Source organism: Triturus cristatus, chromosome 1_2 (assembly GCF_964204655.1).
Source record: "Triturus cristatus chromosome 1_2, aTriCri1.1, whole genome shotgun sequence".
Taxonomy (NCBI): domain Eukaryota; kingdom Metazoa; phylum Chordata; class Amphibia; order Caudata; family Salamandridae; genus Triturus; species Triturus cristatus.
The window spans coordinates 741,726,405-741,749,227 of NC_140580.1; positions in this window are offsets into that span (position 1 = coordinate 741,726,405).

Sequence of the window (22,823 nt, forward strand, 5' to 3'; positions counted from 1 at the left end):
GGCTCTCTGTTTTTGGGTGACAACTCCGTTCCTTGGGCAGGTCGGGATTCCCCGGCTTTGTACATTTCTATCCACTCTCATGCAGACTTTGAATCTTCGCTGAAATGTGTCTTTCCATCGAGGATTATGCATAGGTGGGCAGGGAAGATCAAAGAGTATTGGAGGCCTGCTTCTCTCAACGCTTTCTTGACCTCTAAGAACGAGACCCGTTTCTTCTGGACTTCTAGCATATAATCGGGAAAAATGGAAACCCTGCTATTGTCTACTGTGTATGGACCCTCCATCCTGGCTCTATGTAGGAGGGTATCTCGGTAGTGAAGAAGCCTGGCCCCCACCGGGCATGGGGGCGACAAGGGGCAGGTGGTCTGGCCAGCACTCAATGTGCTCTCTTGAGTGTATAAAAGGTTGGGAGGCCTTCAGGAGCCACCACGCTCCAGAGCCATAGCTGTAGGAAGGACACCATGTCCCTCCACCCCTTCAGGCAAGCCAAGCACTCTGATACTTTCCTCCTATTGAGTCCTTCGGCATCTTCCGCTCTCTGCTCCAGAGTACAGACTCAGTCCGTACGGTCCCCGACCTGCAGCGCCAAGTACCGCTGTTATGGTGCAAGAACAGCTATACCAGTCTCTTTGTTTTTGACTCTCTCGGCCAGTTTCTTATGTTCTTCCCAGAGTATGCCCAATCCCACTCACACCGTACTAATGTCCTGGTGTAGTGTGGCCTTAGTGTCAGCGATGGCCTCCAGTATCTTGGCCAGTTGTTACTGCACAGGGTCATCAGAGTCCTTCTGCGATCGTTACTGTGAGGATTCCTCCTCCAGAGCAGCCCCAGTCTGTCTTGCTTGTGGTTTGCTCATTTTGGCAGTATTGCCATGAGTAATACACAGCCATGCAAGGATATTGAAGTGCTATTGTACGGGTTTACATTCACACACAGTGTTATGTCCGAATTGTGTCCTCGACAAAACCAGCCAGAGTCTCCAACCAGTGCTCGTCCACGCCCCTCCAGGCAGGGGACCCCACCGTGTCACCACACAGTCACCAGCACTCCATTAGCAGGAACTCGGACACCCTGGGTTGTGTCGCTACACCAGGGAGTGATCTTCCATCCAATACTCAGTTCATTTATGGGAGCGGCCTCGCACACAGGCCAGTGGCAAACAAATAAGAAATGCTTCAGCAGGGGCACTCCTCTTAGCTCTGTGCTGTTTTTGTTACCGTGGGGCCGAGCCAAGTCTGAGCTCTCAGAGCCCCATCCCATGCCTCAGCACAACAGTGCCAAGAGTCCCCTTACAGGCGATGCTGCATGTGGCACAGTGAATTCTCAAAGAGGACCGCCTCTACTCTTCAGGCTCCAGGCAGCTGATGTCTCCTCCAGTTTGACTTTCCCAACAATTTCAGCATCAGATCAACTTTGAACACTGAATCCAGCCACTAGGTGGGACCTTGCCTTCCCCCCTCATACATCTCGGCCCTCGGTCCTCTCAGGTATTCCCTAGCCACCACCATGACACTGCAGCGTTCGGCATGACCTGCAGACGGTTACCAATTGTTTTTGCAGCCAGTCCTCATGGGGGCCACCACAGTGCTGCTCTAATAGGCTTGTTCCCATGCTATCACCAGAGCTGGTCCATCGGGTTGCGTCGCCATCTTGAGGGGACTGGATTTCAAGCTGTACCGCGTTGGCGCGCCCAGGCAGCAGGGGTCCCGACAGTCCCCACAGGCTCTCCCTTTTTCTGGGGCCGATCACCAGTCACGAGCGCGTGGCTCCGGTCTCTCACCTCCATCTGCCGTGGAAGTCTGGATCTTCCCCCTAGCGCTGCTCCCAGGATGTCTCCCAAGTGCACTTCCGCATCCGCTGTCGCATTGGCTGTTCCAGCGGGGTACGCAGTGCCACCCTCACAGCGCAGGGTCGCAGTCTTCTCGGGGGCTCCCGCATGTGCCGCGGATTTTATTCAAGCCTTCTCAGGGCCCACCGTCACTCAGCCAGATCACCAAAGTGGTGTCGCCATTTTGTGGTTGCACGGAGCCGTTCCGCAGCCGCTTGACTACGCTGCACCTGACCTACACTCACAGCGGGAGACCTGGCATCGGACTCCAGGGCCCCTCTGACCCCCCCAGGCAGCCCTCAGCTCGGAGGTCAAGCCTTTTCTGCCGCCAGGGCACCAGGATAATGGTGGGCCGGTGCAGAGCTACAGGCTCACGCGATCGCCATCTTCAGCATCCAAGCCACGCCCCTCCAAGAAATGTCTCAATGTCTATAGGCAAAAATCCAAACGTTTTCTATTTTAGGAGGTTCAGACTACCTAGAAAATTATACTAACATTGTATACCTACTGACATTTACAATGCATTACTTTCCTATTTTATTTGAACTTCTAATTAAATTGGAATTTTTTTAATTGTCGTTCTTTTGTTAAATAACAAATCTATGTCCTACCTGGAGAAGTCTTATTGTTTCAATTGTTGGTGATAACCCTCAGTCCTGTTAAAAAACACATCTTTCAACCTTCAGAATCCATCCACGTTGTACCCAAAAAGAAAATCTATCAAAATCCAAGAACACAAAAAATGTTTTTACACTTTTAATTTCAAAATCTTTTCCTATAAGCCCAAAAAGAAAAAACAGATTTGATGTCCCTTGGAACTCTCTGCTTTTGTCAACATTGAATGTTAAACATTGAAAATAAATGTGATGCCTAAAATTCAAAAATAACTGTTTTAAAAAAAAGTAAGTTTTAAAGAAGTATTTAACATTTTAAGAACCTTTTTTAAAGTTAATATAAAAAAAACTGCTTCCCCAATTTGGGCATACAAACACAGCATGTTAGGGGATTTAAATCTGGTAATGCATGCCACACGGTGCACAAAGGAGTGCACACGTAGGAGGGGGCACATCATGTGCCCCATGCACCCACCCCTATGGGCAGATTTGCCCGGGGGTGTGGTTGGAGGCCTCTTTCCCTACCTTTTCACCAAGCATTTAATGGCGGGGTCACTGCCATGAAATGCTTAGTGGAAAGGCAGGTCATAATTGATGTCCGGCCCACTTTCCGCACCGCCACGTGATTCAGGACCCTGGTGGTGGCAGCGATCTTGTAGTTGTCCCACCACCACCATGGTAATACGGCAGTCGGACCGCCAGGGAGGTGGTGGTCGGACAGCTACTGCGAGTACAGCAGTCCTAAGGACCGAGGTACTAATAATAAGCCCCTTAATACTTAATACCTGACTAGTAATACACCTCTCTTCCCAATACCCGTAACTCCCTTGCATCCTGTGCCAAAAACTTATCATATGTTTAATTTTAATTTATTAAACCAATAAATATAATTATGAATTAATTAAAAAAATGACTACCCAAATATCAGTACTTAATACTAGAGTATTAATACACTTCCTCACCCAATACCGTTATACCCTTGCATCCCATTCCTAAAACTTATCACATGTTAAAAAAAAGTAGTATTACATTTAATATAAAATAATTATCAAATTAAAATTAGAAAGCAAAAAGTTATTTCTAATTTTTTTTACAATTACTTCACTATACTTATTATACTTGCCAATATGTGTATACACACGCATGGTTAAATAATTTGTGGGAGATACATGCATGTTAAATACATATGTGTAAAGACTGCGTGGTAATGGTAATTCATAGTAGTAAAGACTGTGTGGTACAGGTTGTTTTACTCCACCTGATTATGCCATGGCGATTTCCCACCGATACAAAGCACTGTCCCTGCAAGAAACATTTTGCAAGACCGCTAAAACATTAAAGCAATACCGCCCACAATTTTCAGTTTTTTTTTAACTAGGAGCACTAATGTCCATCTCCACCATGCCCCTATGGAAGCTCATGATGGGTAAACTGGAGTCCAAGGACATTACTAGGCTTCAGGGCATGAGGGAGCCAGGGCATGAGGGAGCTGGTAGCAAACATCCACCAGAAACTGAGGAGGAGCAGCAGCTCATATTACTACATCTGAATCCTTCTACAATAGCCACCTTAAGCTCCCCTCCCCAATTTCTAAGTGGTCACTGATTATTCCAGTATCTGGCTCAAGAGTTGCGTAACAGCTTTTGTTAATAATACACCGCGTTTCGGAAGGATACACATTATGGCCAGCAGACCTGTGAAAAATGTAAGCCTAACACTAAGACATGCATTATAATGTGCCTTTGTTTGAGGAAATCTTGTTGGTTTACCTAGCTTCTAAGGATAAGCTAGGGTTTCTCAAAGAAATAAGTTCTCATTTTGGGGATGAGTAGCTCACATAAAGACTGTGACCTCTCTGCATATATCATAACATACAAATTTCTACACCATCCATGAACCACAAAATGTTGACCATGTCTGAACTGGGGTGGCAGAGTATGCTCAGACGTGAGTCCCTTGCTCACTTTGCCACTGGATTCAAGCAAGCCTGGCTGAAGACGGCTGAAATGCCAGAAACCGGTCCTAGGAAGCTTGTTTCCGGTCCAGGGAAGGCATGGCTTGGCAGTTCGGGCTGGACTGTTCCCATGAGGCACAGGGTCAGACTGATTTGCATATGGCCATGTCTGAACTGGGGTGGCAGAGTGGGCTAAAGAACGGTGATGGATCAAACCCAGATCTGTTGACTGGGTGTGAGTGTTTGATTGGTTCTGATGCTCCGTCCATCAGCACCCCCTTTTGTACCGCTTTGTTCACCATAAGTTGGCAGGGTATGCTCAGACGGGAGTCCCTTGCTCACTTTGCCACTGGATTCAAGCAAGCCTGGCTGAAGACGGCTGAAATGCCAGAAACCGGTCCTAGAAAGCTTGTTTCCGGTCCAGGGAAGGCAGGCTTGGCAGTTCGGGCTGGCCTGTTCCCATGAGGCACAGGGTCAGACTGATTCGCATATGGCCATGTCTGAACTGGGGTGGCAGAGTGGGCTAAAGAACGGTGATGGATCAAACCCAGATCTGTTGACTGGGTGTGAGTGTTTGATTGGTTCTGATGCTCCGTCCATCACCACCCCCTTTTGTACCGCTTTGTTTGCCATAAGTTGGCAGGGTATGCTCAGACGTGAGTCCCTTGCTCACTTTGCCACTGGATTCAAGCAAGCCTGGCTGAAGACGGCTGAAATGCCAGAAACCGGTCCTAGGAAGCTTGTTTCCTGTCCAGGGAAGGCGTGGCTTGGCAGTTCGGGCTGGACTGTTCCCATGGGGCACAGGGTCAGACTGATTTGCATATGGCCATGTCTGAACTGGGGTGGCAGAGTGGGCTAAAGAACAGTGGTGGATCAAACCCAGATCTGTTGACTGGGTGTGAGTGTTTGATTGGTTCTGATGCTCCGTCCATCACCACCCCCTTTTGTACCGCTTTGTTTGCCATAAGTTGGCAGGGTATGCTCAGACGTGAGTCCCTTGCTCACTTTGCCACTGGATTCAAGCAAGCCTGGCTGAAGACGGCTGAAATCCCAGAAACCAGTCCTAGGAAGCTTGTTACCGGTCCAGGGAAGGCATGGCTTGGCAGTTTGGGCTGGCCTGTTCCCATGAGGCACAGGGTCAGACTGATTCGCATATTGCCATGTCTGAACTGGGGTGGCAGAGTGGGCTAAAGAACGGTGATGGATCAAACCCAGATCTGTTGACTGGGTGTGAGTGTTTGATTGGTTCTGATGCTCCGTCCATCACCACCCCCTTTTGTACCGCTTTGTTCGCCATAAGTTGGCAGGGTATGCTCAGACGTGAGTCCCTTGCTCACTTTGCCACTGGATTCAAGCAAGCCTGGCTGAAGACGGCTGAAATGCCAGAAACCGGTCCTAGGAAGCTTGTTTCCTGTCCAGGGAAGGCGTGGCTTGGCAGTTCGGGCTGGACTGTTCCCATGAGGCACAGGGTCAGACTGATTTGCATATGGCCATGTCTGAACTGGGGTGGCAGAGTGGGCTAAAGAACGGTGATGGATCAAACCCAGATCTGTTGACTGGGTGTGAGTGTTTGATTGGTTCTGATGCTCCGTCCATCACCACCCCCTTTTGTACCGCTTTGTTCGCCATAAGTTGGCAGGGTATGCTCAGACGTGAGTCCCTTGCTCTCTTTGCCACTGGATTCAAGCAAGCCTGGCTGAAGACGGTTGAAATGCCAGAAACCGGTCCTAGGAAGCTTGTTTTCGGTCCAGGGAAGGCATGGCTTGGCAGTTCGGGCTGGACTGTTCCCATGAGGCACAGGGTCAGGCTGATTTGCATATGGCCATGTCTGAACTGGGGTGGCAGAGTGGGCTAAAGAACGGTGATGGATCAAACCCAGATCTGTTGACTGGGTGTGAGTGTTTGATTGGTTCTGATGCTCCGTCCATCACCACCCCCTTTTGTACCGCTTTGTTCACCATAAGTTGGCAGGGTATGCTCAGACGTGAGTCCCTTGCTCACTTTGCCACTGGATTCAAGGAAGCCTGGCTGAAGATGGCTGAAATGCCAGAAACCGGTCCTAGGAAGCTTGTTTCCGGTCCAGGGAAGGCATGGCTTGGCAGTTCGGGCTGGCCTGTTCCCATGAGGCACAGGGTCAGACTGATTCGCATATGGCCATGTCTGAACTGGGGTGGCAGAGTGGGCTAAAGAACGGTGATGGATCAAACCCAGATCTGTTGACTGGGTGTGAGTGTTTGATTGGTTCTGATGCTCCGTCCATCACCACCCCATTTTGTACCACTTTGTTTGCCATAAGTTGGCAGGGTATGCTCAGACGTGAGTCCCTTGCTCACTTTGCCACTGGATTCAAGCAAGCCTGGCTGAAGACGGCTGAAATGCCCGAAACCGGTCCTAGGAAGCTTGTTTCCTGTCCAGGGAAGGCATGGCTTGGCAGTTCGGGCTGGACTGTTCTCATGAGGCACAGGGTCAGACTGATTTGCATATGGCCATGTCTGAACTGGGGTGGCAGAGTGGGCTAAAGAACGGTGATGGATCAAACCCAGATCTGTTGACTGGGTGTGAGTGTTTGATTGGTTCTGATGCTCCGTCCATCACCACCCCCTTTTGTACCGCTTTGTTCACCATAAGTTGGCAGGGTATGCTCAGACGTGAGTCCCTTGCTCACTTTGCCACTGTATTCAAGCAAGCCTGGCTGAAGACGGCTGAAATGCCAGAAACCGGTCCTAGGAAGCTTGTTTCCGGTCCAGGGAAGGCATGGCTTGGCAGTTCGGGCTGGACTGTTCCCATGAGGCACAGGATCAGACTGATTTGCATATGGCCATGTCTGAACTGGGGTGGCAGAGTGGGAAAAAGAACGGTGATGGATCAAACCCAGATCTGTTAACTGGGTGAGAGTGTTTGATTGGTTCTGAAGCTCCGTCCATCACCACCCCCTTTTGTACCACTTTGTTCGCCATAAGTTGGCAGGGTATGCTCAGACGTGAGTCCCTTGCTCACTTTGCCTCTGGATTGAAGCAAGCCTGGCTGAAGACGGCTGAAATGCCAGAAACTGGTCCTAGGAAGCTTGTTTCCGGTCCAGGGAAGGCATGGCTTGGCAGTATGGGCTGGACTGTTCCCATGAGGCACAGGGTCAGACTGATTCGCATATGGCCATGTCTGAACTGGGGTGGCAGAGTGGGCTAAAGAACGGTGATGGATCAAACCCAGATCTGTTGACTGGGTGTGAGTGTTTGATTGGTTCTTATGCTCCATCCATCACCACCCCCTTTTGTACCGCTTTGTTCGCCATAAGTTGGCAGGGTATGCTCAGACGTGAGTCCCTTGCTCACTTTGCCACTGGATTCAAGCAAGCCTGGCTGAAGACGGCTGAAATGCCAGAAACCGGTCCTAGGAAGCTTGCTTCCGGTCCAGGGAAGGCATGGCTTGGCAGTTCGGGCTGGACTGTTCCCATGAGGCACAGGGTCAGACTGATTCGCATATGGCCATGTCTGAACTGGGGTGGCAGAGTGGGCTAAAGAACGGTGATGGATCAAACCCAGATCTGTTGACTGGGTGTGAGTGTTTGATTGGTTCTGATGCTCCGTCCATCATCACCCCCTTTTGTACCGCTTTGTTCGCCATAAGATGGCAGGGTATGCTCAGACGTGAGTCCCTTGCTCTCTTTGCCACTGGATTCAAGCAAGCCTGGCTGAAGACGGTTGAAATGCCAGAAACCGGTCCTAGGAAGCTTGTTTTCGGTCCAGGGAAGGCATGGCTTGGCAGTTCGGGCTGGACAGTTCCCATGAGGCACAGGGTCAGGCTGATTTGCATATGGCCATGTCTGAACTGGGGTGGCAGAGTGGGCTAAAGAACGGTGATGGATCAAACCCAGATCTGTTGACTGGGTGTGAGTGTTTGATTGGTTCTGATGCTCCGTCCATCACCACCCCCTTTTGTACCGCTTTGTTCGCCATAAGTTGGCAGGGTATGCTCAGACGTGAGTCCCTTGCTCTCTTTGCCACTGGATTCAAGCAAGCCTGGCTGAAGACGGTTGAAATGCCAGAAACCGGTCCTAGGAAGCTTGTTTTCGGTCCAGGGAAGGCATGGCTTGGCAGTTCGGGCTGGACTGTTCCCATGAGGCACAGGGTCAGGCTGATTTGCATATGGCCATGTCTGAACTAGGGTGGCAGAGTGGGCTAAAGAACGGTGATGGATCAAACCCAGATCTGTTGACTGGGTGTGAGTGTTTGATTGGTTCTGATGCTCCATCCATCACCACCCCCTTTTGTACCGCTTGGTTCGCCATAAGTTGGCAGGGTATGCTCAGACGTGAGTCCCTTGCTCACTTTGCCACTGGATTCAAGCAAGCCTGGCTGAAGACGGCTGAAATGCCAGAAACCGGTCCTAGGAAGCTTGCTTCCGGTCCAGGGAAGGCATGGCTTGGCAGTTCGGGCTGGACTGTTCCCATGAGGCACAGGGTCAGACTGATTCGCATATGGCCATGTCTGAACTGGGGTGGCAGAGTGGGCTAAAGAACGGTGATGGATCAAACCCAGATCTGTTGACTGGGTGTGAGTGTTTGATTGGTTCTGATGCTCCGTCCATCATCACCCCCTTTTGTACCGCTTTGTTCGCCATAAGTTGGCAGGGTATGCTCAGACGTGAGTCCCTTGCTCTCTTTGCCACTGGATTCAAGCAAGCCTGGCTGAAGACGGTTGAAATGCCAGAAACCGGTCCTAGGAAGCTTGTTTTCGGTCCAGGGAAGGCATGGCTTGGCAGTTCGGGCTGGACTGTTCCCATGAGGCACAGGGTCAGGCTGATTTGCATATGGCCATGTCTGAACTGGGGTGGCAGAGTGGGCTAAAGAACGGTGATGGATCAAACCCAGATCTGTTGACTGGGTGTGAGTGTTTGATTGGTTCTGATGCTCCGTCCATCACCACCCCCATTTGTACCGCTTTGTTCACCATAAGTTGGCAGGGTATGCTCAGACGTGAGTCCCTTGCTCACTTTGCCACTGGATTCAAGGAAGCCTGGCTGAAGACGGCTGAAATGCCAGAAACCGGTCCTAGGAAGCTTGTTTCCGGTCCAGGGAAGGCATGGCTTGGCAGTTCGGGCTGGCCTGTTCCCATGAGGCACAGGGTCAGACTGATTCGCATATGGCCATGTCTGAACTGGGGTGGCAGAGTGGGCTAAAGAACGGTGATGGATCAAACCCAGATCTGTTGACTGGGTGTGAGTGTTTGATTGGTTCTGATGCTCCGTCCATCACCACCCCCTTTTGTACCACTTTGTTTGCCATAAGTTGGCAGGGTATGCTCAGACGTGAGTCCCTTGCTCACTTTGCCACTGGATTCAAGCAAGCCTGGCTGAAGACGGCTGAAATGCCAGAAACCGGTCCTAGGAAGCTTGTTTCCTGTCCAGGGAAGGCATGGCTTGGCAGTTCGGGCTGGACTGTTCTCATGAGGCACAGGGTCAGACTGATTTGCATATGGCCATGTCTGAACTGGGGTGGCAGAGTGGGCTAAAGAACGGTGATGGATCAAACCCAGATCTGTTGACTGGGTGTGAGTGTTTGATTGGTTCTGATGCTCCGTCCATCACCACCCCCTTTTGTACCGCTTTGTTCACCATAAGTTGGCAGGGTATGCTCAGACGTGAGTCCCTTGCTCACTTTGCCACTGTATTCAAGCAAGCCTGGCTGAAGACGGCTGAAATGCCAGAAACCGGTCCTAGGAAGCTGGTTTCCGGTCCAGGGAAGGCATGGCTTGGCAGTTCAGGCTGGACTGTTCCCATGAGGCACAGGGTCAGACTGATTTGCATATGGCCATGTCTGAACTGGGGTGGCAGAGTGGGCTAAAGAACGGTGATGGATCAAACCCAGATCTGTTGACTGGGTGTGAGTGTTTGATTGGTTCTGATGCTCCGTCCATCAGCACCCCCTTTTGTACCGCTTTGTTCACCATAAGTTGGCAGGGTATGCTCAGACGGGAGTCCCTTGCTCACTTTGCCACTGGATTCAAGCAAGCCTGGCTGAAGACGGCTGAAATGCCAGAAACCGGTCCTAGAAAGCTTGTTTCCGGTCCAGGGAAGGCAGGCTTGGCAGTTCGGGCTGGCCTGTTCCCATGAGGCACAGGGTCAGACTGATTCGCATATGGCCATGTCTGAACTGGGGTGGCAGAGTGGGCTAAAGAACGGTGATGGATCAAACCCAGATCTGTTGACTGGGTGTGAGTGTTTGATTGGTTCTGATGCTCCGTCCATCACCACCCCCTTTTGTACCGCTTTGTTTGCCATAAGTTGGCAGGGTATGCTCAGACGTGAGTCCCTTGCTCACTTTGCCACTGGATTCAAGCAAGCCTGGCTGAAGACGGCTGAAATGCCAGAAACCGGTCCTAGGAAGCTTGTTTCCTGTCCAGGGAAGGCGTGGCTTGGCAGTTCGGGCTGGACTGTTCCCATGGGGCACAGGGTCAGACTGATTTGCATATGGCCATGTCTGAACTGGGGTGGCAGAGTGGGCTAAAGAACAGTGGTGGATCAAACCCAGATCTGTTGACTGGGTGTGAGTGTTTGATTGGTTCTGATGCTCCGTCCATCACCACCCCCTTTTGTACCGCTTTGTTTGCCATAAGTTGGCAGGGTATGCTCAGACGTGAGTCCCTTGCTCACTTTGCCACTGGATTCAAGCAAGCCTGGCTGAAGACGGCTGAAATCCCAGAAACCAGTCCTAGGAAGCTTGTTACCGGTCCAGGGAAGGCATGGCTTGGCAGTTTGGGCTGGCCTGTTCCCATGAGGCACAGGGTCAGACTGATTCGCATATGGCCATGTCTGAACTGGGGTGGCAGAGTGGGCTAAAGAACGGTGATGGATCAAACCCAGATCTGTTGACTGGGTGTGAGTGTTTGATTGGTTCTGATGCTTCGTCCATCACCACCCCCTTTTGTACCGCTTTGTTCGCCATAAGTTGGCAGGGTATGCTCAGACGTGAGTCCCTTGCTCACTTTGCCACTGGATTCAAGCAAGCCTGGCTGAAGACGGCTGAAATGCCAGAAACCGGTCCTAGGAAGCTTGTTTCCGGTCCAGGGAAGGCATGGCTTGGCAGTTCGGGCTGGACTGTTCCCATGAGGCACAGGGTCAGACTGATTTGCATATGGCCATGTCTGAACTGGGGTGGCAGAGTGGGCTAAAGAACGGTGATGGATCAAACCCAGATCTGTTGACTGGGTGTGAGTGTTTGATTGGTTCTGATGCTCCGTCCATCAGCACCCCCTTTTGTACCGCTTTGTTCGCCATAAGTTGGCAGGGTATGCTCAGACGTGAGTCCCTTGCTCACTTTGCCACTGGATTCAAGCAAGCCTGGCTGAAGACGGCTGAAATGCCAGAAACCGGTCCTAGGAAGCTTGTTTCCGGTCCAGGGAAGGCAGGCTTGGCAGTTCGGGCTGGCCTGTTCCCATGAGGCACAGGGTCAGACTGATTCGCATATGGCCATGTCTGAACTGGGGTGGCAGAGTGGGCTAAAGAACAGTGATGGATCAAACCCAGATCTGTTGACTGGGTGTGAGTGTTTGATTGGTTCTGATGCTCCGTCCATCTCCACCCCCTTTTGTACCGCTTTGTTTTCCATAAGTTGGCAGGGTATGCTCAGACGTGAGTCCCTTGCTCACTTTGCCACTGGATTCAAGCAAGCCTGGCTGAAGATGGCTGAAATGCCAGAAACCGGTCCTAGGAAGCTTGTTTCCTGTCCAGGGAAGGCGTGGCTTGGCAGTTCGGGCTGGACTGTTCCCATGAGGCACAGGGTCAGACTGATTTGCATATGGCCATGTCTGAACTGGGGTGGCAGAGTGGGCTAAAGAACGGTGATGGATCAAACCCAGATCTGTTGACTGGGTGTGAGTGTTTGATTGGTTCTGATGCTCCGTCCATCACCACCCCCTTTTGTACCGCTTTGTTCGCCATAAGTTGGCAGGGTATGCTCAGACGTGAGTCCCTTGCTCTCTTTGCCACTGGATTCAAGCAAGCCTGGCTGAAGACGGTTGAAATGCCAGAAACCGGTCCTAGGAAGCTTGTTTTCGGTCCAGGGAAGGCTTGGCTTGGCAGTTCGGGCTGGACTGTTCCCATGAGGCACAGGGTCAGGCTGATTTGCATATGGCCATGTCTGAACTGGGGTGGCAGAGTGGGCTAAAGAACGGTGATGGATCAAACCCAGATCTGTTGACTGGGTGTGAGTGTTTGATTGGTTCTGATGCTCCGTCCATCACCACCCCCTTTTGTACCGCTTTGTTCACCATAAGTTGGCAGGGTATGCTCAGACGTGAGTCCCTTGCTCACTTTGCCACTGGATTCAAGGAAGCCTGGCTGAAGATGGCTGAAATGCCAGAAACCGGTCCTAGGAAGCTTGTTTCAGGTCCAGGGAAGGCATGGCTTGGCAGTTCGGGCTGGCCTGTTCCCATGAGGCACAGGGTCAGACTGATTCGCATATGGCCATGTCTGAACTGGGGTGGCAGAGTGGGCTAAAGAACGGTGATGGATCAAACCCAGATCTGTTGACTGGGTGTGAGTGTTTGATTGGTTCTGATGCTCCGTCCATCACCACCCCATTTTGTACCACTTTGTTTGCCATAAGTTGGCAGGGTATGCTCAGACGTGAGTCCCTTGCTCACTTTGCCACTGGATTCAAGCAAGCCTGGCTGAAGACGGCTGAAATGCCAGAAACCGGTCCTAGGAAGATTGTTTCCTGTCCAGGGAAGGCATGGCTTGGCAGTTCGGGCTGGACTGTTCTCATGAGGCACAGGGTCAGACTGATTTGCATATGGCCATGTCTGAACTGGGGTGGCAGAGTGGGCTAAAGAACGGTGATGGATCAAACCCAGATCTGTTGACTGGGTGTGAGTGTTTGATTGGTTCTGATGCTCCGTCCATCACCACCCCCTTTTGTACCGCTTTGTTCACCATAAGTTGGCAGGGTATGCTCAGACGTGAGTCCCTTGCTCACTTTGCCACTGTATTCAAGCAAGCCTGGCTGAAGACGGCTGAAATGCCAGAAACCGGTCCTAGGAAGCTTGTTTCCGGTCCAGGGAAGGCATGGCTTGGCAGTTCGGGCTGGACTGTTCCCATGAGGCACAGGATCAGACTGATTTGCATATGGCCATGTCTGAACTGGGGTGGCAGAGTGGGAAAAAGAACGGTGATGGATCAAACCCAGATCTGTTAACTGGGTGAGAGTGTTTGATTGGTTCTGAAGCTCCGTCCATCACCACCCCCTTTTGTACCGCTTTGTTCGCCATAAGTTGGCAGGGTATGCTCAGACGTGAGTCCCTTGCTCACTTTGCCACTGGATTGCAGCAAGCCTGGCTGAAGACGGCTGAAATGCCAGAAACTGGTCCTAGGAAGCTTGTTTCCGGTCCAGGGAAGGCATGGCTTGGCAGTATGGGCTGGACTGTTCCCATGAGGCACAGGGTCAGACTGATTCGCATATGGCCATGTCTGAACTGGGGTGGCAGAGTGGGCTAAAGAACGGTGATGGATCAAACCCAGATCTGTTGACTGGGTGTGAGTGTTTGATTGGTTCTTATGCTCCATCCATCACCACCCCCTTTTGTACCGCTTTGTTCGCCATAAGTTTGCAGGGTATGCTCAGACGTGAGTCCCTTGCTCACTTTGCCACTGGATTCAAGCAAGCCTGGCTGAAGACGGCTGAAATGCCAGAAACCGGTCCTAGGAAGCTTGCTTCCGGTCCAGGGAAGGCATGGCTTGGCAGTTCGGGCTGGACTGTTCCCATGAGGCACAGGGTCAGACTGATTCGCATATGGCCATGTCTGAACTGGGGTGGCAGAGTGGGCTAAAGAACGGTGATGGATCAAACCCAGATCTGTTGACTGGGTGTGAGTGTTTGATTGGTTCTGATGCTCCGTCCATCATCACCCCCTTTTGTACCGCTTTGTTCGCCATAAGTTGGCAGGGTATGCTCAGACGTGAGTCCCTTGCTCTCTTTGCCACTGGATTCAAGCAAGCCTGGCTGAAGACGGTTGAAATGCCAGAAACCGGTCCTAGGAAGCTTGTTTTCGGTCCAGGGAAGGCATGGCTTGGCAGTTCGGGCTGGACTGTTCCCATGAGGCACAGGGTCAGGCTGATTTGCATATGGCCATGTCTGAACTGGGGTGGCAGAGTGGGCTAAAGAACGGTGATGGATCAAACCCAGATCTGTTGACTGGGTGTGAGTGTTTGATTGGTTCTGATGCTCCATCCATCACCACCCCCTTTTGTACCGCTTTGTTCGCCATAAGTTGGCAGGGTATGCTCAGACGTGAGTCCCTTGCTCACTTTGCCACTGGATTCAAGCAAGCCTGGCTGAAGACGGCTGAAATGCCAGAAACCGGTCCTAGGAAGCTTGCTTCCGGTCCAGGGAAGGCATGGCTTGGCAGTTCGGGCTGGACTGTTCCCATGAGGCACAGGGTCAGACTGATTCGCATATGGCCATGTCTGAACTGGGGTGGCAGAGTGGGCTAAAGAACGGTGATGGATCAAACCCAGATCTGTTGACTGGGTGTGAGTGTTTGATTGGTTCTGATGCTCCGTCCATCATCACCCCCTTTTGTACCGCTTTGTTCGCCATAGGTTGGCAGGGTATGCTCAGACGTGAGTCCCTTGCTCTCTTTGCCACTGGATTCAAGCAAGCCTGGCTGAAGACGGTTGAAATGCCAGAAACCGGTCCTAGGAAGCTTGTTTTCGGTCCAGGGAAGGCATGGCTTGGCAGTTCGGGCTGGACTGTTCCCATGAGGCACAGGGTCAGGCTGATTTGCATATGGCCATGTCTGAACTGGGGTGGCAGAGTGGGCTAAAGAACGGTGATGGATCAAACCCAGATCTGTTGACTGGGTGTGAGTGTTTGATTGGTTCTGATGCTCCGTCCATCACCACCCCCTTTTGTACCGCTTTGTTCGCCATAAGTTGGCAGGGTATGCTCAGACGTGAGTCCCTTGCTCTCTTTGCCACTGGATTCAAGCAAGCCTGGCTGAAGACGGTTGAAATGCCAGAAACCGGTCCTAGGAAGCTTGTTTTCGGTCCAGGGAAGGCATGGCTTGGCAGTTCGGGCTGGACTGTTCCCATGAGGCACAGGGTCAGGCTGATTTGCATATGGCCATGTCTGAACTGGGGTGGCAGAGTGGGCTAAAGAACGGTGATGGATCAAACCCAGATCTGTTGACTGGGTGTGAGTGTTTGATTGGTTCTGATGCTCCATCCATCACCACCCCCTTTTGTACCGCTTTGTTCGCCATAAGTTGGCAGGGTATGCTCAGACGTGAGTCCCTTGCTCACTTTGCCACTGGATTCAAGCAAGCCTGGCTGAAGACGGCTGAAATGCCAGAAACCGGTCCAGGGAAGGCATGGCTTGGCAGTTCGGGCTGGACTGTTCCCATGAGGCACAGGGTCAGACTGATTCGCATATGGCCATGTCTGAACTGGGGTGGCAGAGTGGGCTAAAGAACGGTGATGGATCAAACCCAGATCTGTTGACTGGGTGTGAGTGTTTGATTGGTTCTGATGCTCCGTCCATCATCACCCCCTTTTGTACCGCTTTGTTCGCCATAAGTTGGCAGGGTATGCTCAGACGTGAGTCCCTTGCTCTCTTTGCCACTGGATTCAAGCAAGCCTGGCTGAAGACGGTTGAAATGCCAGAAACCGGTCCTAGGAAGCTTGTTTTCGGTCCAGGGAAGGCATGGCTTGGCAGTTCGGGCTGGACTGTTCCCATGAGGCACAGGGTCAGGCTGATTTGCATATGGCCATGTCTGAACTGGGGTGGCAGAGTGGGCTAAAGAACGGTGATGGATCAAACCCAGATCTGTTGACTGGGTGTGAGTGTTTGATTGGTTCTGATGCTCCGTCCATCACCACCCCCATTTGTACCGCTTTGTTCACCATAAGTTGGCAGGGTATGCTCAGACGTGAGTCCCTTGCTCACTTTGCCACTGGATTCAAGGAAGCCTGGCTGAAGACGGCTGAAATGCCAGAAACCGGTCCTAGGAAGCTTGTTTCCGGTCCAGGGAAGGCATGGCTTGGCAGTTCGGGCTGGCCTGTTCCCATGAGGCACAGGGTCAGACTGATTCGCATATGGCCATGTCTGAACTGGGGTGGCAGAGTGGGCTAAAGAACGGTGATGGATCAAACCCAGATCTGTTGACTGGGTGTGAGTGTTTGATTGGTTCTGATGCTCCGTCCATCACCACCCCCTTTTGTACCACTTTGTTTGCCATAAGTTGGCAGGGTATGCTCAGACGTGAGTCCCTTGCTCACTTTGCCACTGGATTCAAGCAAGCCTGGCTGAAGACGGCTGAAATGCCAGAAACCGGTCCTAGGAAGCTTGTTTCCTGTCCAGGGAAGGCATGGCTTGGCAGTTCGGGCTGGACTGTTCTCATGAGGCACAGGGTCAGACTGATTTGCATATGGCCATGTCTGAACTGGGGTGGCAGAGTGGGCTAAAGAACGGTGATGGATCAAACCCAGATCTGTTGACTGGGTGTGAGTGTTTGATTGGTTCTGATGCTCCGTCCATCACCACCCCCTTTTGTACCGCTTTGTTCACCATAAGTTGGCAGGGTATGCTCAGACGTGAGTCCCTTGCTCACTTTGCCACTGTATTCAAGCAAGCCTGGCTGAAGACGGCTGAAATGCCAGAAACCGGTCCTAGGAAGCTTGTTTCCGGTCCAGGGAAGGCATGGCTTGGCAGTTCGGGCTGGACTGTTCCCATGAGGCACAGGATCAGACTGATTTGCATATGGCCATGTCTGAACTGGGGTGGCAGAGTGGGAAAAAGAACGGTGATGGATCAAACCCAGATCTGTTAACTGGGTGAGAGTGTTTGATTGGTTCTGAAGCTCCGTCCATCACCACCCCCTTTTGTACAGCTTTGTTCGCCATAAGTTGGCAGGGTATGCTCAGACGTGAGTCCCTTGCTCACTTTGCCACTGGATTGAAGCAAGCCTGGCTGAAGACGGCTGAAATGCCAGAAACTGGTCCTAGGAAGCTTGTTTCCAGTCCAGGGAAGGCATGGCTTGGCAGTTCGGGCTGGACTGTTCCCATGAGGCACAGGGTCAGACTGATTCGCATATGGCCATGTCTGAACTGGGGTGGCAGAGTGGGCTAAAGAATGGTGATGGATCAAACCCAGATCTGTTGACTGGGTGTGAGTGTTTGATTGGTTCTGATGCTCCGTCCATCACCACCCCCTTTTGTACCGCTTTGTTCGCCATAAGTTGGCAGGGTATGCTCAGACGTGAGTCCCTTGCTCACTTTGCCACTGGATTCAAGCAAGCCTGGCTGAAGACGGTTGAAATGCCAGAAACCGGTCCTAGGAAGCTTGTTTTCGGTCCAGGGAAGGCATGGCTTGGCAGTTCGGGCTGGACTGTTCCCATGAGCCACAGGATCACCCTGATTTGCATATGGCCATGTCTGAACTGGGGTGGCAGAGTGGGAAAAAGAACGGTGATGGATCAAACCCAGATCTGTTAACTGGGTGAGAGTGTTTGATTGGTTCTGAAGCTCCGTCCATCACCACCCCCTTTTGTACCGCTTTGTTCGCCATAAGTTGGCAGGGTATGCTCAGACGTGAGTCCCTTGCTCACTTTGCCACTGGATTGAAGCAAGCCTGGCTGAAGACGGCTGAAATGCCAGAAACTGGTCCTAGGAAGCTTGTTTCCGGTCCAGGGAAGGCATGGCTTGGCAGTTTGGGCTGGACTGTTCCCATGAGGCACAGGGTCAGACTGATTCGCATATGGCCATGTCTGAACTGGGGTGGCAGAGTGGGCTAAAGAACGGTGATGGATCAAACCCAGATCTGTTGACTGGGTGTGAGTGTTTGATTGGTTCTTATGCTCCATCCATCACCACCCCCTTTTGTACCGCTTTGTTCGCCATAAGTTTGCAGGGTATGCTCAGACATGAGTCCCTTGCTCACTTTGCCACTGGATTCAAGCAAGCCTGGCTGAAGACGGCTGAAATGCCAGAAACCGGTCCTAGGAAGCTTGTTTCCAGTCCAGGGAAGGCATGGCTTGGCAGTTCGGGCTGGACTGTTCCCATGAGGCACAGGGTCAGACTGATTCGCATATGGCCATGTCTGAACTGGGGTGGCAGAGTGGGCTAAAGAATGGTGATGGATCAAACCCAGATCTGTTGACTGGGTGTGAGTGTTTGATTGGTTCTGATGCTCCGTCCATCACCACCCCCTTTTGTACCGCTTTGTTCACCATAAGTTGGCAGGGTATGCTCAGACGTGAGTCCCTTGCTCACTTTGCCACTGGATTCAAGCAAGCCTGGCTGAAGACGGTTGAAATGCCAGAAACCGGTCCTAGGAAGCTTGTTTTCGGTCCAGGGAAGGCATGGCTTGGCAGTTCGGGCTGGACTGTTCCCATGAGCCACAGTGTCAGACTGATTTGCATATGGCCATGTCTGAACTGGGGTGGCAGAGTGGGCTAAAGAACGGTGATGGATCATACCCAGATATGTTGACTGGGTGTGAGTGTTTGATTGGTTCTGATGCTCCGTCCATCACCACCCCCTTTTGTACCGCTTTGTTCGCCATAAGTTGGCAGGGTATGCTCAGACGTGAGTCCCTTGCTCACTTTGCCACTGGATTCAAGCAAGCCTGGCTGAAGACGGCTGAAATGCCAGAAACCGGTCCTAGGATGCTTGTTTCCAGTCCAGGGAAGGCATGGCTTGGCAGTTCGGGCTGGACTGTTCCCATGAGGCACAGGGTCAGACTGATTTGCATATGGCCATGTCTGAACTGGGGTGGCAGAGTGGGCTAAAGAACGGTGATGGATCAAACCCAGATCTGTTGACTGGGTGTGAGTGTTTGATTGGTTCTGATGCTCCGTCCATCACCACCCCCTTTTGTACCATTCAGGACACAGAGTTGGCAGCAGCGTCGTAGACGGTGTCAGGTTGCTTTTCCCTCTGTTGCAGCACAAAACACAAAGTCCCCAGTGCTGAGGGCAGAAGAGCTTGAAGTCTTTGTTGTTCCTGAGACTTCTTGAACAGGGGGCATGCTCTACCTCAAGCCCCTGGAGAAACTCACAAAAGTAGATTGCAGAAAATTCAGTCCAGTTCTTTTACTGCCCACGACAGAAGCAGCACTGCAGGCCAACACAGCAAAGCACACAGCAAAGTGGTAGTACCTCCTACCAGCTTCTCCAGATCTTCTTCTTGGCAGTCTTCTTGGTCCAAAAGAGTTCTAAAGTTGAGGGGTCTGGGCCCCAATATTTACTTCCCAAAATTCTTTGATCTCTTAGGCAGAGAGTGTCTGTGCCCAGCCAGAACCTGGTCTGTCTTCTCTGGTGTGACTTCCTGGCAGGAGGTGGTGAATGCATTGTCAGATGCAGACCAGGCCCTTTGAGGTGCAAGGAAATCTCCTCCCCCTTCCCCATTTGCAGCCCAGGTCTATTCAGCCCTTTCCTGACCCACCTAGACTATCTGGAGCCACTCCTGCTCCCCAGCCTTCTGTCATCCAAAACCCAGACAGGCAATTCACATTCCAGCAGAGGCACACAGGATGACTGAGCAAGAAAATACATTCTTTATAAAAGTGGTATTTTCAAACACAGAATGTAAAAATCACCTTTACTAAAAGATGCATCTTTATATTCTGAGTTCAGACATACTAAACTTTATTTTCCTACCTAATACCCCGGGCCAGTTATGTTTATAAAATGTTATAAACAAACTCCCCATTCTGTCCTATGGGGAATAGGTAGCCTTGCAATAGCGAAAAACGAAATTGCCCGTAATTCACTATCAGGACATGCCACATACCCGGGCATGTCCTACCTTTCACATACACTGCACCCTGCCCGCAGGGGTACCTTGGGCCTACCTTAGGGGTGCCTGACATGTCAGAAAAGGGATGTTTAGGGACGGGCAAGCGGTACCGGACCGCACACGGGCTCTGCAATGTCAGGCCCGAGTTGCCTTTTACAGGCCATTTGTGTGGGTGGCACAATCCCGTGCCACAGCCCACCAACGGCATTTGATTCACAGGCCCTGGCACATGCAGTGCATTTTACTAGGGACTGACACATAAATCAAACAGGCCAATCATAAAAACACTAATCTAGAACACATTTTACCATAGTAGCACTTGCACTTTACCACTGATCAGCAGTGAGAAATGTGCACAGAAACACTAAGCCAGCAAAAACAGAGTCAAAACTGGGAGGTCAGAAAGTAAAAACTCAGGGGAAACACACCAAAAGATGCCAAGTCTAACAGGGCCCTACAGGGCCCACCTGTGCCTCAAACATATGTAGATGCACACAGGGGGGCATAACATGTGCCCCCCCTGTGTGCATGCCCATAGGTTCCTACACGGCATAGACTTTTGAGTCCATGCCATGGATGAACCTGGTAGTGAGGTCCCATTGTGGTGCCTTTTTAATGACATCTCGCCTTTCAAGGAGGCCCAGCCTTGGGACCGCCATGCTGCCCACCTGCCAGGCTACGAAAAAGTTATAATCCAGCAGGCAGTGCGGGCTTTGGCAGAGCGGTGGCCACTACTCCACCAAAAACTCGTAATCAGGGCATAAGTGTGCACTTTCATAAACAGCCCCAAGGAAGACCTATGCCAGGTGCACACTTGTGAACAAAATGCATACAAGTTACCGGAGAGTGTTTTTTACGTGTACTCAGCTTACCTCTTGGTGGAACTAGAGATGGCAGATGAGGAATTTCTGAAAGACAGCAAGTAGGTTTCCAATGGGGGTATATGGATTGCAGTTGGAATGACCTGTGGTGGCTCTGACTCTCTGTTATGTATGAGGACATTCAGGGGATCATGTGCAGAAAGGACACTGATGCAGACCCAGGGTGTTTATTGTTGTGTTTAGGCAAGCCACAGTTTGGACGGTTCCCACCCATTTTTTTATGTTCTTCCATCCCACTCTTCATGTTGCAGGGTTTCAGGCAAGTTTCTCTTTAGTACCCAGTCCTACAACATCTCTGTACTCCACTCAGGTCCATCTGATTTTTTCAGTCCATGGTATTGTCTATCTCTGTAAGACCTCTGGTGGATAAACCTGATCTCCAGAGTGGCATATTGGGCAACAATTTGAATTTACATAAAGGACTAGAATGTAGACCCAAGTAATTATCAGTGGTTAGGGACTAGTAACCCTGATTAACAGACATGAAGAAACGTGAACATTTTCTGTGCTCTGTAAATGGAAACAAACTGCATATGGTCATGTTTATAAAAAAAGTCACATGCCGATGATCCACCGTCTATGCTCACATTTAAAGAAATCTGTTTTAGTGCAACACTAAGCACCTGATTCTGAGTCTGGTGGTGTGGGAGCAAGGTGGCACCAGCCAAAGCTCACCGCCGACTGACTGCCAGATTACGAGTTGTCCCGTTGTCTGGCGGGCGGTCCTTTGGCATTCCCATTGTGGTGCCTATTAAAAAGGCACCCCAATTGAAATGCCAAAGCAAGTTCCTGCACAGCATTGACTGATAAATCTATCTGTGCAGAAACTAGTCGTGCATGCAGGTGGGGGTACACCATGTGCCCCGCTGCATGAATCCCCATGGCCCTGAGGCACAAGGGGCCCTGTAGAGCCCCTTAATTCCCTCATCATCAGCCTTTTCATGGTTGGCTCACCCCTATAAAAAGGCTGGCAGTGAGGAGACTCATAATATGGTTGGCGGTGCCGCAGCGGCACCACCAGCATATTACTGCCTCACACACCCCAGCAACACCTCCGGGGAACGGCGGTTCCCCGGCAGTTGCAGCTGGCCTGCGGTGGTCCGACTGCCAAACTCATAATATGGTGGTCGGACCACTGGTGCGACAGTAGCAGCCACGCCACCACGAGTTTGGTAGTAATGTGGACCACCAAACTCGTAATCATCCCCTAAGTAATACAGTATTGAGCACGGAGGCAAGCAGTGGTGCCTCCCATAAGGACTGTACTCAGGATGCACAGTGCAGTGCAACATTCAGCACAGCGACTACTGACCAGGAGTAAGCCATGCAAAATGTGCAGTTTAGCAACAATTACACCTTTTACACATAGAAATATCACACAATATTTCTCTCTGCCTAGTTTCAGCCTTATTGCATTTTGCATTAGGAATTCACACGGAGCCAGATCACACTGTTTTGATAGATATTGTGTTTGTGCTGTTCCTGCCCGATTAGGCCTTCTTAGCACAGATAACAGGGTGGGTATGGCTCGAAATTTCCACCACAAGGAGACTTTGGAGCTGCACTTTTGTTCAATCCCGGCACAAAATAGTTTTTTACATATAAACGTTGATTGCATATGCTATTTGTAAGGTTTGCATCACAAAGCAGTGCCTTCTATTGCCTAAGTGCCAACCCAAATATATAGTACTTTGTGGCTGTGCCACCATGGTCCACATTACCCTCAAATACATGATGACCTATTGCTGCATGATATC